Source organism: Chenopodium album, chromosome 16, assembly GCF_948465745.1.
Source record: "Chenopodium album chromosome 16, dcCheAlbu1.1, whole genome shotgun sequence".
Taxonomy (NCBI): Eukaryota; Viridiplantae; Streptophyta; class Magnoliopsida; order Caryophyllales; family Amaranthaceae; genus Chenopodium; species Chenopodium album.
This window is the reverse complement of record NC_137849.1, coordinates 19,433,679-19,449,768: the sequence shown is the minus strand read 5'-3', so window position 1 is coordinate 19,449,768 and position 16,090 is coordinate 19,433,679. Positions and strand designations below refer to the sequence as shown.

Genomic DNA, 16,090 nt, shown 5'->3' with positions numbered 1-16,090 from the left:
GCCTCATCTTAAAGCCACTCCGGATGGGGCACCCAGAACTTGGGTACAATTATTTCACTCCCATCGTCAAGCAGCGACGTTGTCGTTGTAAACAGACCCGGCCCCATTATTTCATCCCAAGCCTTCTTAGGGAGATGCGGGTGGGCACAGTTCCTTCCCAGTAGAGCTAGGTCCTTATTATACCGGCGGAGGAACTGGTTGTGACGCAGTTTTGGAGAAGAAACCAAGTAAAACTTTTCTTTCCAGTTGCTCCATTTGGACGCCTTGTCCAGCATCATCATGTACTCTGGGAGTGTGGTTCGTTATAGACGGCTCTTTGGCCGCCTGCTGGTACTCAAAGGCGAGGTCTTCCGAATTGGAACTGGAAGCCTCTGAGTCGGATCTTTCAGCGGCCTCTTTGTCGTCTGATTCATTATTCGGACCATGAGCAGAGGCGGATCCTTCGACATCTCTTCCAAAATCCCATCACTTGGTGTGGTGGGGGCACGCGGAGAGGACTCTGCTTGCTCATCCAATTCTTGGTACTCCCCGTCTGGGATTACCTCATTTGCATGCACTTCTATAGTGCGCCTCCTTCTCCTTGGCTTTGTAGCCGTCTATTTAACCCTCACCATTGTGTCCTGCACAGACACATAGACGGTGGGATTTGGGGATAAGCAAAGCACGTCCATACATCCAGAGACGGCACCCCCAGTCCTACACTCAGCCGTACCAGGAGACTGACTGACTACTGTCCTAGGATGTGCCGTGTGTGTTTATGGTGAATCCATTTATTGAAAAAGTATAAAAATACAAACTATAAAAGCTTGAAAGAGCTAAAGAGGGGAGAAACGGTTACCTTTGTAGAAATCTGGGAAAACCTCTCAAGCGGTGACCGATTGTGTCCCCGAAATTGCAGACGACTGGAAATCAGCTACAGGCGGGGGCAGAGTATCTCTCTCTAGAAAATTCTCTCTTTCTCTCTCTAGACTTGCAAATGAGTCAATAATGAAGGGGAAAAAGGGGGGTAAAACCCTATTTATAGAAGGGTGAAAACGGGGGCATCCCCGTCACTCTACTAGAAGGTGAACAATTTTTTACTATTCACCACTTGCAGGGGGACGCGTGTCACAGGCGCCCCCTGGCCTGCCATATCACCCGTGTGAGGGGCAAATGTTTAGGGTAAAAATACCCTAAACACGTGGCCCAATCAGAGAGGGACACGTGTAAGTCTTAGACAGGTCTAATATGGGCCACTCAACGGCTGACACGTGTCACCCTCGGATAATAAATGGAATTGCGGCCTTTAGGGCCCAATTCCCAAGAGCGCCGCAAAACGGCGCAGCCCATTAGGTCATTTTGACCTAAGGAAGGGTCCTTTTCCCAATAACCCTATAAATAGGGAAATTCCCCTATTTCTGGGACATCTATAATTCATTTATTACAACCTACCCTACATTCTCTCACATCAGATAAAACACCTGATCTCGGAATCTGAGAAGATCTCACTTTTACCTTTCCGCATTCTCCTACACGTTCTAACTTGATCATTGGAGGCGGAGCTCCTACCACTCGAAGTCTCCGTGTTTTGCAGGTACAGATCGCGCCGGACCAGTCTTGGTGACGTAACTCTCCCATGGGACAAAAACACCCAAAACATATAGCTCTTTTAAACATACATAAGCCTTGCTTATTAATTTCATGCTTCCTTGATATTCAAAAATAAAACATACTTCCATGATTCACATATATTGAACTTGTATCATGCTTTGCATAATAATTCATGTTCAACCAACATCAATTCCAAGCATATAATCAACCAAACATGCTACTAATTCATCACTTCAAACACAATTCACAATCCTAGCATGATACTATGCATACACAAATATTCTTGTGCGCATACGTACCTTGAATAACACCTAAACTCGGCCACACTTGCTAGAAATCCCCTAGCTTGAAACTTCCTACAATTAAAAATACATAAATATAATTAATCCATTATTCTCACAAATTTCCAGCAACTATAATACTATTTAAACCGTACATAACCCCTTTTAATGACATAAAAGCCATAAAACCTTTTCTTTAAGTGGGTACTTTAAATCCTTTCAAAAAGACTTAATTTTTATGACTTAAATAAAATTCCAACATACTTATTTAGTATAAAATATCACTTTTAGACTAGGAAATCATATATAAATCAATAAAACCTTTTATCCCTTTTATGGGTATCAAACCCTAACTCAGTAATTAGAATGTAGTATGTGTAAATAATTTCCAACATTAAACTGAAGGCTTTAAACACATCAAAAACATGACTAGACCATGAATTAATCAAGAACAACAACCTAGCTTCAATCACTAACCAATTATGCAAAATCCCCAATTTCTAGGGTTTATAATTTGGGATTTTTGATTAAATAAAAAGCTGAAATTTATATCAATAAATTAACAACATCAAAATCCCAAAATCAACACCAAAACATAATAAAAATCATGTCTTTAAAACAATAAATCAATAGAATTAATTTTAGGATTCAATAAGTTCATATATATAAATCGAAAGAAAAAAAAGACAGATAGAGAAGGGGGCGCCGGCCAGCTAGGCTGCCAGCACCGCTGTCACTGCCGGTGGCCAACAGTGGTGGTGTTGGTGCCGGTGGTTGGCCGTGCCAAAAACGAGGGAGAAAGAGAGAGGAGATGCGTGGGATTTAGGGGGAAAAAAAGAGGAAAAAGAAAAGAAAAATAAAGGAAAAAGGAGAGAGAGAAAATAAAGAGAAAACCTTTAAATTTTTGTGAAATCTGATAATTATGAACTTGTGTGGAAAAATATTGTGGTTTAAATGTATTTATACTCTCCTTTTAAAATTAAAAACTCATATTTACAACTTTGTCATTACTAATTCTTAATCCCTTACAAATTCTCCCTTTGGGCCAACTTATTGGGACCATAAATTCCTAATAAGTTGGTCCACCCTTTTAAATAGGATTGACCCAATTAAAAATACTTTGTTGCCTCAATTCATGACCCATTTTATTTACACACACTTATAATTATTTAAATAAATAATTTCTTTTTAAAATGAAATAAGTCATTTTAATAAATAAAATAATTAATTAACATATATAAAAATATAATAAAATACGGAGTATTACATACGAGTAGTACCAGTATTTGATTGTAAATACATATTAAATGATTACATTTTTTAAGAATATCAACAGTTATAGTGTGTTATTTCAAGTTGGGTAAACAACGATTTTTTTTTTGTTTTAACTTTTAAGACACATAAACAAGCTTTAAAAAATTCAGGTTAAATAGATCGGTTCATGTCAACCCGTTTATAAACAGGTTAGGTCGAGTTAGAATTTCTGACATGTTTACATAAACAGGTCGGGTTCAGGTTTAAGGGTGTTAACTCGTTTATCTAAACAGGTTGACCTGGACCCAACCCAACCCAACCTGATTGTCAGCCCTACTTTTGGGGTGTGGAATAGGCTACCTGTCTTTGACTAACTTAGCCTTCTTAGAGTGAGAAGGCTTCTTGTCCAACTGGACCTTGTTGGGACCAGTCGTTCTCTTGGAGATTAGGTCCTTCATCTCTCCCTTGAACTTGCCATGAATTGCATGAACTCGTCTCGGGTGATGTGGGAAGTCTGACCTACAGCATGGGGCTGCCCGGTTGACTTTCTCGAACCTGCCTGGTTGTCGCCCCGTTCCCTATTGTCTTAAGAACGGAAGCGCCCCCTAGTTTTAAGGGATCCATCCTCAGTTGTATAAACCTCAAGTTCCTGATCCTCATTCGTATGTATCATGGTCCAAATGAACCTCAACCGTAGGCTGCTTTCTATAGGAGGCGGTATAGTCTCTTGAGAAACCATCTTAAAGGTAATCTCCCCACAGACGATGCCAAATGTTTTGGGGTTTTTTGTGTCCCTCGTGAGAGTTACGCCACCAAGACTGATTTCCCGGCCGGTTGTACCTGCAAAACAATGGAAGCTATAGTTGGTCGGAGTTCCACCTTCGACGATCAAGTTAGAAAGTGTTCGGAGTAAAAAGTGTAGAAAGTAAAATATCTTCTCGGATTTCGAGATCAAGTGTTTTTCCCCGTTGTAGGAGAATTGATTGTAATGTAATAAATGCGTGTGAATGTAATGATTGAACGTTGTCCCTAAAATGGGGTAAATCTCTCTATTTATAGGGTCATTGGGATTTGTGCCCTTACATAGGTCACTTCAACCTTAGACAGATGGGTTCTGCCGTTTCTACGACTTTTCTCGGGAATTGGGCCTTGAAGACCGTCATTTCCTTTGGGGTATCCACCTGCCACGTGTCATGATCTGGTAGTTCCACTTTGGAATCTTACTATAGTGACATGTGTCACGCTATGTTGGTCCACGTGCTGGGTAAAAAATACCTAAATCACTAACTAAGCCATATCTTGTCCTTTCCATGCGTAACTGCAAGGGGATGACCATGATTCCTCATATTGGCCTTTCAAACCCTTTCTACATGGGTGCTAGCGACCATTGAAGAGATAGGTTCATTCGAGAATGGGGTAGTAAGGCTTCCTCCTTCCGGCGTAAAGTATCCAGAAGGATCATGGTAGAGGTTGTTTCGTGGATCCTTTGTGGACTTCTCACAACACATTTTGGAATGCTCCCTTAAATACCACTGTTATTTATGGTTTTAGAGTGAAAGAGAGGGAAGATAAAGGAAGAGTAAAAAGTGAGAAAGAGGGAAGATAAACTATTAATTTTTTTTGTGTTATTGAAGAATAATATAATTAGAGGAACTAAGAGACACAAATGAAGAGATAGATATAAAAACTAATCATTTTATTTTTTTTACAGGATTTAAAGCGTTTGGGATAACAACGCGTCTTGTGTACGACTGACCACTGTAAAAGAACAAAGTAACCCTTATAACCTTGACCGAATAACCCCTTTCATACTGACCGAGTAACCTCTAAAATATCGACGAAGTAAATTCTGTTACACTAAGCAAGCAACCTCTATAACACTAACAAAGTAACCCCATGATGGTCCCTTATATAAAAAAAAAAGTAATCCCATGATGTTTGATCACACAGTGTGGGCGTGTGACCAGTCACATATAAGAATTTATATTGGAATAAAGAATAAATTATTTAATTGGGTTTGCCATAGCATTATTCGTCTTCAAAGCTTTCTTTTCTAGCCATGACATTAATCGAGGGCTTTCCGTGCATTTAGAAAGGTTGACTTCTGTAGGTGCTTAAAGCCTTAAAAAGGCACAGAAATGTTCTAACATAGAGAAAATGGAACATTGAAAAGATTAGTTGACAACAGTAAAAAGATGAGCGCCTAATTCTAATACAATAAAGGTCTATAAGTGCAAGTTAGTTGAACACCGCGATTGATGAGTAGGTAGGGGCGGGTTGTCCCTCGCTACTGCGTTCTGTTAGGCTATAGATTAGAGGAACAAATGTAGTTAAATGGGACAATAGACGGGTTACATGTTCCACTGTGTCGAGATGTGAGATTTCTTTTTTTTATTTCATTTTTGTTTCAACTAAAAATGTAAATAAAATTACTCCCATTTGAAACAGAGCACTTGGTATCTAAAACTTTTTTTCCTCAAGAGAAGAAAAAGTAGCGGGTGTTGGAGAATCCTGATGAGTGACATTTATGTCACTCCTAGGATAGTGTTTATGCCTTGTTTTAGCTTGTCTTAGGGTGTTTTGTAGTTGTTTTGTTCAAATAATGCGTGCATACATGTCTCGATGTGATTTTAATGAAATCGCGTATATTGTTGTATGCTTGCCTTCATTGCGTGTTTGCACCGTTCCCTATACCTTATTGCTTCCCTTGGTGTTTGTGCTTAGGTATTTGAAGTCTTGGATTGCAAAGAAGAAGCCAATCAATCATGAGAGAAGAATCGAAGAAAGCAAGGTGCAAGGGCGCGAATAATGTGCGGGTGCGCAGCCCTGTGAGAACCCGCGCAAAATTGGCGAAATTGCAGAATTGAGGCAGAAAGTTTTGTGCGGCCTGTGCGCGGGCGCACACCAACACCGCACGGGCGCGCAGCTACGGTGCGCGGGCGCGCAGCCAGCAGCCAGGCGCACACACCAAAGCACAAGCCACGCAACCCACAAATGCGCGGGCGCGCAGCTACTTTGCGCGGGCGCGCAGGCTGCTGCGAGGGAGCGCAGGCCGCTGCGAGGGCGCACGCGCGGGCGCACAGCTACCATGCACGGGCGCACAGCGGGTCCTGTTCAGCGTTTTTGCGCGATTCTTTATATATTGCGGGGCTTGTTTTGTAAAAAGGAGAACTTCATTCTTTTAGGTTTTTTTTCCTAATTTTAGGAGAGCTTCTCTCTCTAGGTTTAGCTTAGGATTAGAGTAGTTTAGAGAGAGAAAGTGAGGGTTTCACCATTGTTGAGCTTGGATTTTGAAGAAGAAGATTGATCATCTTTTCTATTGATTTACATCTTCAATCAATGAGAATCTCTAACTCTCTCTCCTCTATTTTATTGCTTTGATTTTTATTATTGTTTTAGTTGTTGGTATTGCTTGTTAATCATGTTGATTCTTGGTTATTTGTTGATTAATCTTGTTATTATCATGATTAGTGAGTAATTTCCCCATTAAGGGGATGGTTGTGGTGTAGTTGGATCTTGAGAATGTTCAAGGGTTTGGAATTGATTTATTGTGATTAAAGTCTTTATATGCTTGATGTTCTTCAATCTACTTGCAAAATGCATGTTGTTAGTTGATTGAGAGTGAATCTTTGCTAATATGAAACGAAAGTTGACTTAGCTAAGTTCATTTATATCGATTGTTATTTGATAGTACCTCCTAGTATATGGTTCTAATGTGGAAACATAGAGGCTATGTTAGGAGAAGCCGATTAGCCCCGGAAGGCAGTTAGATTGGACCTTACTTCGATATTCGAGCATGTTTAGTTCATAATTAATTCAACTCCTATGCCTTTGTTTATGTTCAAGTGAATGCTACTCCTAGACCATTTCCCTTAATGTTTTATTTCTTGTTTTAGCATATTTAGACTTTAGTTTATTTTTCTCCTATTCCGGACTAGCTTAATTGTCGATAACATTTGGTGGTGTTTATCCGTTCTCTGTGGTTCGACCCTTATGCTTGCCTTATACTCGTGTTAGGTTTGTTTAGGTTGTATAAATTGTATTTGATCCAGGGATAGTCGTTTGACGACACGATTATTCCCTCATCAAATCCCAACCCCGCGAACAACCATGAATCTTCTTTGCTGGAACTGCCGAGGGGTGGGCAACCCTCACGCAATTAAAACACTCAAAAGGTGGTGCTCACATTATGCCCCAGAGGTACTCTTTATTTCAGAAACTAAAATAAATAAAATTGAGTTGGAAAAGTTATAAGACAGGCTTGGTTTTGATTGTGCTATAGGTGTTAGCAGTATTGGTTTGGCAAGAGGTTTGTGTTTGTTTTGGAAAAGTGATTATGTTATTTTTTCATTAGTTTCAATGTCTCAAAATTACATATGTGGCGACATATTAGAACTTAATGGCAAGTCTTGGAGGTTTATAGGCTTATATGGCTGGCCGGAGTCAAGGAACAAGTGGAAAACTTGGCATCTACTTCGGGAGTTATGCTCTTCTTTTGAAGGGCCTATCTTGATAGGAGGTGATTATAATGAAATTCTGAGTTATGAGGAGAAAGGAGGGGCTGACTCGGTGAGACGGGAAATTAGTGAGTTTCGGACTGCGCTGGAAGACTGTAGTCTACGTGATCTTGGGTTCGAGGGGCAGTAGTTTACTTGGGAAAAGGGTTTGACCGAAAGCACATTGATTAGTGAACGCCTTGACAGGTTTTATGGTAATGAGGAGTGGTTTACTTTGTTCCCTGAAGCTTCGGTTGAGCATCTTGTTCGTGTTAAATCTGATCACTCCGCAATTCTTGCTAGACTCGAGCGACCCAAGAAGAAACGTAAGAGAGGGAAGAAGAATTTTAAATTTGAAACGGCATGGCTTCTTGATACCTCGTGCGATCTTGCAGTTCGAGAAGCTTGGGGGGAGTCTGCTGGACACCACATTGTCGAGAGGATGGAGCATTAGTTGGCGACACTTAGAAGGTGGAGTGGAAAAAAATTTGAAAATATGGACAGGCAAATTGAGGATACGGAGAGGGCCTTAAAAGAAGCACAAGGAGGGGTGATTTCGGAGGAAAATATGAAGCTCTGTTCGACTCTGGAAGCAAAGTTGGAAGAGATTGAGAACAAGCAAGAGGCATACTGGTACCTTCGCTCGAGAGTGTCTGATATTAGAGACGGAGATCGGAATACAAAATACTTTCATCATAAGGCTTCTCAACGTCGAAAACGAAATGAAATCAAAGGACTTTTTGATGAGAATGGGGAATGGAAAGAGGAAGAAGAGGACTTTGAGGATATTGCTCAAAGTTTTTATGAAAATCTGTTTATGTCCTCTGAACCGTGCTTATCTGATGTTAACAGAGTCCTTGAGGCTGTTTCACCGAAGATTTCTAATGATGACAATGCTTCCTTATTGCGGCTTTATACAAAAGACGAAATCTATGCTGCTATTTGTGCTATGCATCCCTGTAAAGCCCCGGCACCTGACGGGCTTCATGCCATATTTTATCAGAAATTTTGGCATGTGATTGGCGATGATGTGTTCCGTTTCGTTAGTAGTATTCTCCATGGTGCGTGCTCATCTAAACTAGTGAATAATACTAACATTGCTTTGATTCCGAAAGTCAAGTCCCCTATGTATATGTCAGAGTTTCGCCCTATTGCTTTGTGTAATGTGTTATATAAAATTGCGTCCAAGGCTATTGTAATGCGTCTTAAATCCATGTTTCCTAATGTCATCTCGGAAAATCAAAGTGCTTTTGTTCCGGGACGACTTATCACCGACAATGCCTTGATTGCAATGGAGATCTTTCATACTATGAAAAAATGGAGTAAGAGAAACAAAGGAACTATTGCTTTAAAACTTGATATGAGTAAAGCGTATGACAGAGTTGAATGGTATTTTCTTGAGAAATTGTTGTTAAAAATGGGTTTTGCAGAGCAATGGGTTAATCTTGTGATGGACTGTGTTTCAACAGTCTCGTATTCTATTATTATTAACTGGAATGTCACTGGTTCGGTAGTTCCCTCTAGAGGTTTGAGGCAAGGGGACCCTTTGTCTCCGTACTTGTTTATAATGGTAGCAGATGCTTTCTTGGCTCTTATTGAAAAAGCCTCAGATCACAGATTAGTACATGGTGCGGGTGCTAGTCGGAAAGGACCAAAAATCTCTCATCTCTTTTTTGCCGACGACAGTTTGCTATTTGCAAGGGCCAACCGAGAGGAATGCTCTAAGATAGTTGAAATTCTCAACTGTTACGAAGCAGCTTCCGGGCAGAAAATTAATTATGAAAAATCGGAGGTCTCCTTTAGCAAAGGCGTTGTGGTGTCGAAACAAGAAGAGTTGGTTGATTTACTGAAAATGCGACTTTTCAACAAACATGACAACTATCTTGGTATCCCCTCTGTAATCGGAAGATCAAAGAGAATGGTTTTTGCGGCTTTGAAAGATAGAATTTGGAAGAAGCTACAGGGCTATAAAGAGAAACTGTTATCGAGAGCAGGGAAAGAGATTCTCATTAAATCAGTTATTCAAGCTATTCCGACCTACCTCATGGGAGTTTATAAGCTGCCTTCTAGTGTTATTGATGAACTGCGTTCATTAATGGCAAAATTTTTTTGGGGCAATTCGGATAGCAGGAAGAGAGTGCATTGGATTAATTGGGATGCTCTTTGCAGACCAAATTTCTTGGGTGGGTTGGGTTTCGGGACTTGGCCGTATTCAATGAGGCACTATTAGGAAAACAGGCGTGGAGACTCATCTCGAAGCCTGACTCTCTGCTAGGGCGAGTGATGAAGGGTAAATATTACCCGAACTCGGATTTTTTGGAGTCTTCTCTGGGGTTAAATTATAGCTATTCTTGGCGAGGCATTTGGGGCTCAAAGTCTCTTGTTAAAGAGGGTCTTATTTGGAGGGTGGGTGATGGTTCGAAGATAAAAACTTTTGAAGATGCTTGGCTTGCTGATGACAGTGGGAGGTTCACTACTTCTCCTGCAGTTGATGGTATCACTATGGTGAAGGACCTGATTGACGAGAGTACTATGGACTGGAATTTTGAACTTCTTTCGGCATCTTTTTCTGAGAGAGATGTAAGGTGCATAATGGCGATCCCCTTAAGTCCTCGTGGTCCTGATGATATGCTTACTTGGGCTTTCTCGATGGATGGTATTTACTCTGTGAAGACAGCTTATATGCTGGGAAAATGGTGTGATTTTGACACTTTTCACTAAGTTTGGATGCTTATATGGAGCCTTGATACCATCCCGAAGGCGAAACACTTTTTGTGGCGTGTATGTACTAACTCTCTACCTACTTGCTCCCTGCTTCATTATAGGCATATGATAGATTCGGACTCCTGCCCATGGTGTCCTGGCATATCTGAAACGCTGCATCATGCTCTATTTAGCTGCCCCGCTATTCAAGACCTCTGGTATGAATGTAACTGCTCTGAGCTGATTGTTGATAGCCTGAATTTTGATTTCAGAAATACTCTGATTGACTGGGTGAAAATCGGTGCAAAGAAGAGTCTTGTTGGGGTTGCTCTCTTGTGGCAGATTTGGTATCGTAGGAACCAGAAAGTTTTTAATAATATTGATGTGCCACACTTAGTTGTGAAAGATAGAGTAGCACACTTGGTGGATGATTGTGGGAATTATGCTACCAGAATCTATGGGACTATAAAGAGCAAAAAATGTAAGAGCTCCAAGAAGTGGCTTCCTCCTCCTCCCAACTTTATTAAAGTCAACTGTGATGCATCCTTAAAGGATGATGGGTGGATTGGCCTTGGAGCCGTGGCTAGGGACGTAGCAGGTGAAGTATTATTTGCTGGTGTGCGCCGAAGCCGTGGCTATTGGCCCCCTGAGGTAGCTGAATGTAAGGCTCTGCATTTTGGGGTGAAACTTGCGCAGCGTTATGGGTATAAGATGGTGATTATGGAGTCCGATTGTCAGCTTGCTGTGATCCGTCTCTCGAAGGCTGCCACATTCTTCTCTGATCTTGACTCACTACTTGATGATTTTTTTTCTATTAGTTCTAATTTTGATTTTGTTTCTTGGTCGCATGTACGAAGGGATGGAAACTACGTAGCTCATCACCTTGCTAGTTTAGTACCTTTCGGTATCGAATAAGTTTGGGAGAATTTTAGCCCTCCTGTAATTTCTCCTTGCGTTCTAATGGACAAGTTGTCCATTGATTAATAAAATTGGTACTAAACGTGTTTCCAAAAAAAAAAAAAAAAAAAAAGAGAAGAAAAAAATATTATGGCCAGCGATAGGTATCGATCTCGGAACCACTTACACATGCGTCGGAGCATGGTCCCCACAACAAGACCGCGTTGAGATCATCACCAATGAATTAGGCAACCGTACGACGCCATCTTGGGTCGCATTCAACGATACGCAGCGTCTCGTTGGCGAGGCTGCCACCAACCAAGCCGGAAACAATCCTACCAACACCATCTTTGGTTTTTCTCTTTTTCCCTCTTCTTTTATGCTTTAAAGTTTTGTACTTTATCATTTTATTTGAAACCCTCATTTTTTTTTTGTGGAATAATGAAAATTTATAAAGAAAAAAATAGTTATAATTGTAAATTTGTATACCCTTTACTTCAGAGTAACAAAATGTATTTGGTTGAGTTTGATTTCTTCTTGTATTATTGATGTTGTATGGCAAAATTAAGAATATAGTTGAGATTATGCTATTATTGCTGTTTTACTACATAGTTTAAGAAAGAAGCACAAAAAATATTTTGGGTCATCTTGTTTTGGATCATTACTCTTTTGGGTCGAATTGAAAGTAATAGTGATAGACTATTTTGAGATGTTTGGAAAATAAATGTCTTGATTCCTGAAATAGAAAGCTCAATTAAAGGAGTGAAGTGAGGTTGGGAAGGAGATAAGTGTTATTAAGCAGCGACGGAGTCAGAAATTTCAAATCGGGGGGGACAAATAGACATCACATAGCTTGAAAAATGCATTAGGGGAAATAAATACTCAAACGTATAGGTGACTCAAATAGTTATTAAAGAGTTAAAGTTGTACCATCAAAAAAATACAAAATAATTAGTAAAAAAAACTATCATATACCAACTATTGCTTCCAAAATATTTGCTTATGAGTTTAGAAATTTTTAAATTTTCAAACATAAGATAGTATAGATTATCAAATGTATGGATTCTTTCATGCAAAATTATAAAATCATTTAAAAAGATGTAATTGTTAAGAAATAATGGAAGGATATGTGCATTGTCTTGCTCATAAATAATACTAAATAATAAAAAAATATATATATATATATATAAAAAAAAAGTGTAAAATGCTACAAAAAGAATCAAACCTAGGTACTCTAAACAATCCCTCATTCCACTCACCAAAATGACAACTAATGATTCATACTACAAAGCTGCAAGTTTAATAATTATTGTTACTTTGTATTTGCTCAAAATATTTAATGAGGGCAAAAAATGAAGTGTCAGGGTTTGATCCCGTGCATTTTGGTATGTACAAGACTCTATTAGAGTAACTTGAACCACTGCTCCATATTAGTTCTTAAAATAGATTATTGCTCACAAAAAAATTTATACCAGATTTTTTTCCAAAGTGGGGGGACAGCTATCCTCCCTTGTACCCCCTAGCTCCGCCTCTGTTATTTATGTTAACTTTAGCAGTTAAAAGAGTATAATTTGAAGCTAAATCGTATTGAATTTGCTCCATTTTAAATGATGTTTGAATTGGTTGGTAAACACTTTAGTAAATTAGTTCTTCTTTAAGATGATTATAAAATAGAGCTTTTTTGTGAAAGAAATTTTACTGTGAAGTTAGTGGCTTGTTATGTGAGCATAGTACAAAGTATTGAATATCGAAATCGTCCCATGTCAAAGTGGTTGTCTTCTTTGGCTTTTGGTCTTGAATTTGATATTGAAAACAATTAAGATTAAACAAACTCAAAAGTTTTTATTTAGGGAAAGGGCAGTAAAGGTCAAACACTTGAATATGAGATGTGATCAGGTTTTTGTTTCTGAGGTAGCAGTTGCTGTGCTTAGTTACATAATTTGCAAGTGTCCTGTAAAATCTGTCAACTCATCTTGAACTTTTTTCTGCCATGTTATTTGCATCTTGCATGTGAAGAGGGAACATGTTTTCTGTAATTAGCCTCAGATATTTGTATGAGTCATTTTGTGACGATAACTTTCAGTTGGTATCATAATTTTATACTGTTGGAATCCAATGACGGGATTTGATTTATTTTGGAGATGATAATGAGATCCCTTCTTTTTTCTTTTTTTTTTTTTTTTTTTTTTTTTTTTTTTTTTGTAATTTTGTAGATGCTAAGAGGCTTATAGGTAGAAAATTCAGCGATGAAATGGTACAAAAAGACATTAAGCTCTGGCCATTCAAAGTGATTCCTACTGCTGATGGAGAGGATTTCAAGAAGCTTATAATTGTAGTTACTTACAAGGGTGAGGAGAAGCAATTTGCTCCAGAGGAGATATCCTCAATGCTTCTCATGAAGATGAACAGATATCGGAGGCGTATCTTGGTTCAGAAGTTAAGAATGCTGTTGTTACTGTTCCCGCCTACTTCAATGATGCCCAGCGGCAAGCAACTAAAGATGCTGGTGTCATTGCTGGCCTGAATGTTATGAGGATAATTAATGAGCCAACAGCAGCTGCCATTGCATATGGTCTTGATAGGAAAGGTACTAGCAGTGATGTGACAAAGAATATTTTGGTTTTTGACCTTGGTGGTGGAACTTTTGATGTCTCTTTGGTCGCAATCAAGAAGGGTGCTTTCGAAGTAAAAGCAGTAAGTGGGGACACCCACCTTGGTGGTAGAGATTTTGACAATAGATTGTTGAGCCATTTTATCGCTGAGGTTGAGGGGAAACACAAGAAAGATATAAGTGCCAATCGTAAGGCTGTTGGAAGGCTGAGAGCTGCTTGTGAGAAGGCTAAGAGACTCCTTTCTTCAACTACAGAGACTACTATTGAGATTGATTGCCTTTTTGAGGCAGTAGATTTCTCTTGTAGCATTACTCGTGCCCGATTTGATAAGATGAATATGGATTTGTTCCAAGATTGTATGTTAACTGTTCAAATGTGTTTGAGAGATGCCAAGATGGAAAAGAGTGAAATTCATGATGTTGTTCTTGTGGGTGGGTCAACCCGAATACCAAAGATTCAGCAATTGTTTCAAGATTTTTTCAATGGAAAGGAGCTTTGTAAAAGTATTAACCCAGATGAAGCAGTGGCGTGTGGAGCTGCATTCCACGCTGCAATCTTGGCTGGTGTAGGTAGTAATAAGAACTCTGTGCTTGTGGATGTTACTCCTCTGTCCCTTGGTATGCAATTATACTTTGGTAACATGAAAGTAATAATTCCTCGGAATACGCGAGTCCCAACGAAGATGATCAGCAGCGTTAGTACTGCGGTTGACAACCAGAAAACTGTACAATTTCCAGTATATGAGGGTGAGAGACCCATTGCTAATGAAAACAACTTATTGGGCCAATTTTCTTTGCATATCCCTCCAGCACCTCAAGGCGTCCCTCAGTTTGATGTTTGTTTCAACATTGATGTTGATGGCCTATTAACTGTGTCTGCAGAGCTTGTTGGCACAAACAACAAGGACCAAATCACCATCGCCAATCACTGTGGGAGGTTATCAAAGGAATCGATTGACAAGATGATGAAGTCTGGCCAAAAGTATATGGCTGAGGATGAGGAGCGCAAGAAGGCAGCCATAGTAAAAAACAAATTGGAGAATTATATATACGAGGTTAAGGGAACCTTAAGAGGTAGTGAAACGAAGATGAATAACTAGGACAAGAGAAAAGTGGGTGATGCCATTGAGAAGATAACCCAGTGGCTGGAGTGGAACTATTTGCTTGCTGAAGCTGTCAAGTTTGAGGAGAAAATAGAAGAACTTAAAAGCATTTGCGAACCTATGTTCGCAAAGATGCACCAGCAGGAGGATGGTACTCCTAAGGCTACCCGTGGTTGCTCCAAGATTGAGATTATAGAACTCGATTAAGCTTTAATCATATAGCGAACCTGATCACAACTATTTTGTCATTAGTCGTTTAGTACAAGTGATCCATTAGGCAGATATGAATATGGCTGTTAATTTTATAGCTAGCTCCCGTACAGAATGTTCCCACCTGAGTACTTGCAGTTCTCATGTATGCCTTGCTTTGCTATGATATGCTTGCTCATTTTTTGAGCTTGCACCCTGATTTGGAGGCTGTTTGCTTACATAGCTGTCTGCTTGTCATTATTATACCTGAAACTGAAAGTTTAAAAATAAGATAAAAGCTTATAATGTCCAGCTTCAGTCTCAAAATGCTCCTCTCCATTTATTCTTTTTTCCCTTAAAAATTGGGTTGATTGATTGGCAGGTAAATCGGAATATGCGTCTATGCAATTTAGTACTATTTTTTTTTTTCTCCAGAGTAGGGATGGCAATGGGTCCAAGGGAACACATGAGTATTTGTCTGTTGTCATTCTCGTTGTCTTTTCTATTACCTGTTTCTAGCAATTTTTGAATCTCTACTCGATAAAGGGAGCAGCAGCGACTCTTCAAAAAGGTAAGAATAATAAAAATTGAAATGATCTGCTGGCTTTGGAAATAAGCAGTCCGACTTTCTATTTACAATGTTCAGAATGCTTTGAATGAACTTCATGTTCCCTGCTAAATTATAACATCCTGTTTGAGTAGCTAATCCTTTTTGATACTTTGCTTTTGGAAATGTAGTCTTCCTTTTTGCAACGAGCATCCAGCCGTCTTAGGCCTTCAAGTCATAGTGTTAGAATCCGCCTCTTTTTCTATGTACCCCCTTACTTTTCCTTGTATTTTCCTTAGGTTTTACTTTCTAAGTCATTTCCTTTTATTTTCTAGACTCTAGGGAGTATTATTGTGTTACTGTAGTTTCAGTGTTCACTTATATTTCTCTATGCAATCAATATAAAGCTCTTTAAGGAG

General features: G+C 39.4%; 1 pseudogene; it reads left to right on the top strand.

The window, feature by feature from the left end:
* Window positions 1-9,904: 9,904 nt before the first annotated feature.
* Window positions 9,905-15,429, top strand: LOC145583969 (heat shock 70 kDa protein 18-like; annotated as a pseudogene).
* Window positions 15,430-16,090: the final 661 nt, after the last annotated feature.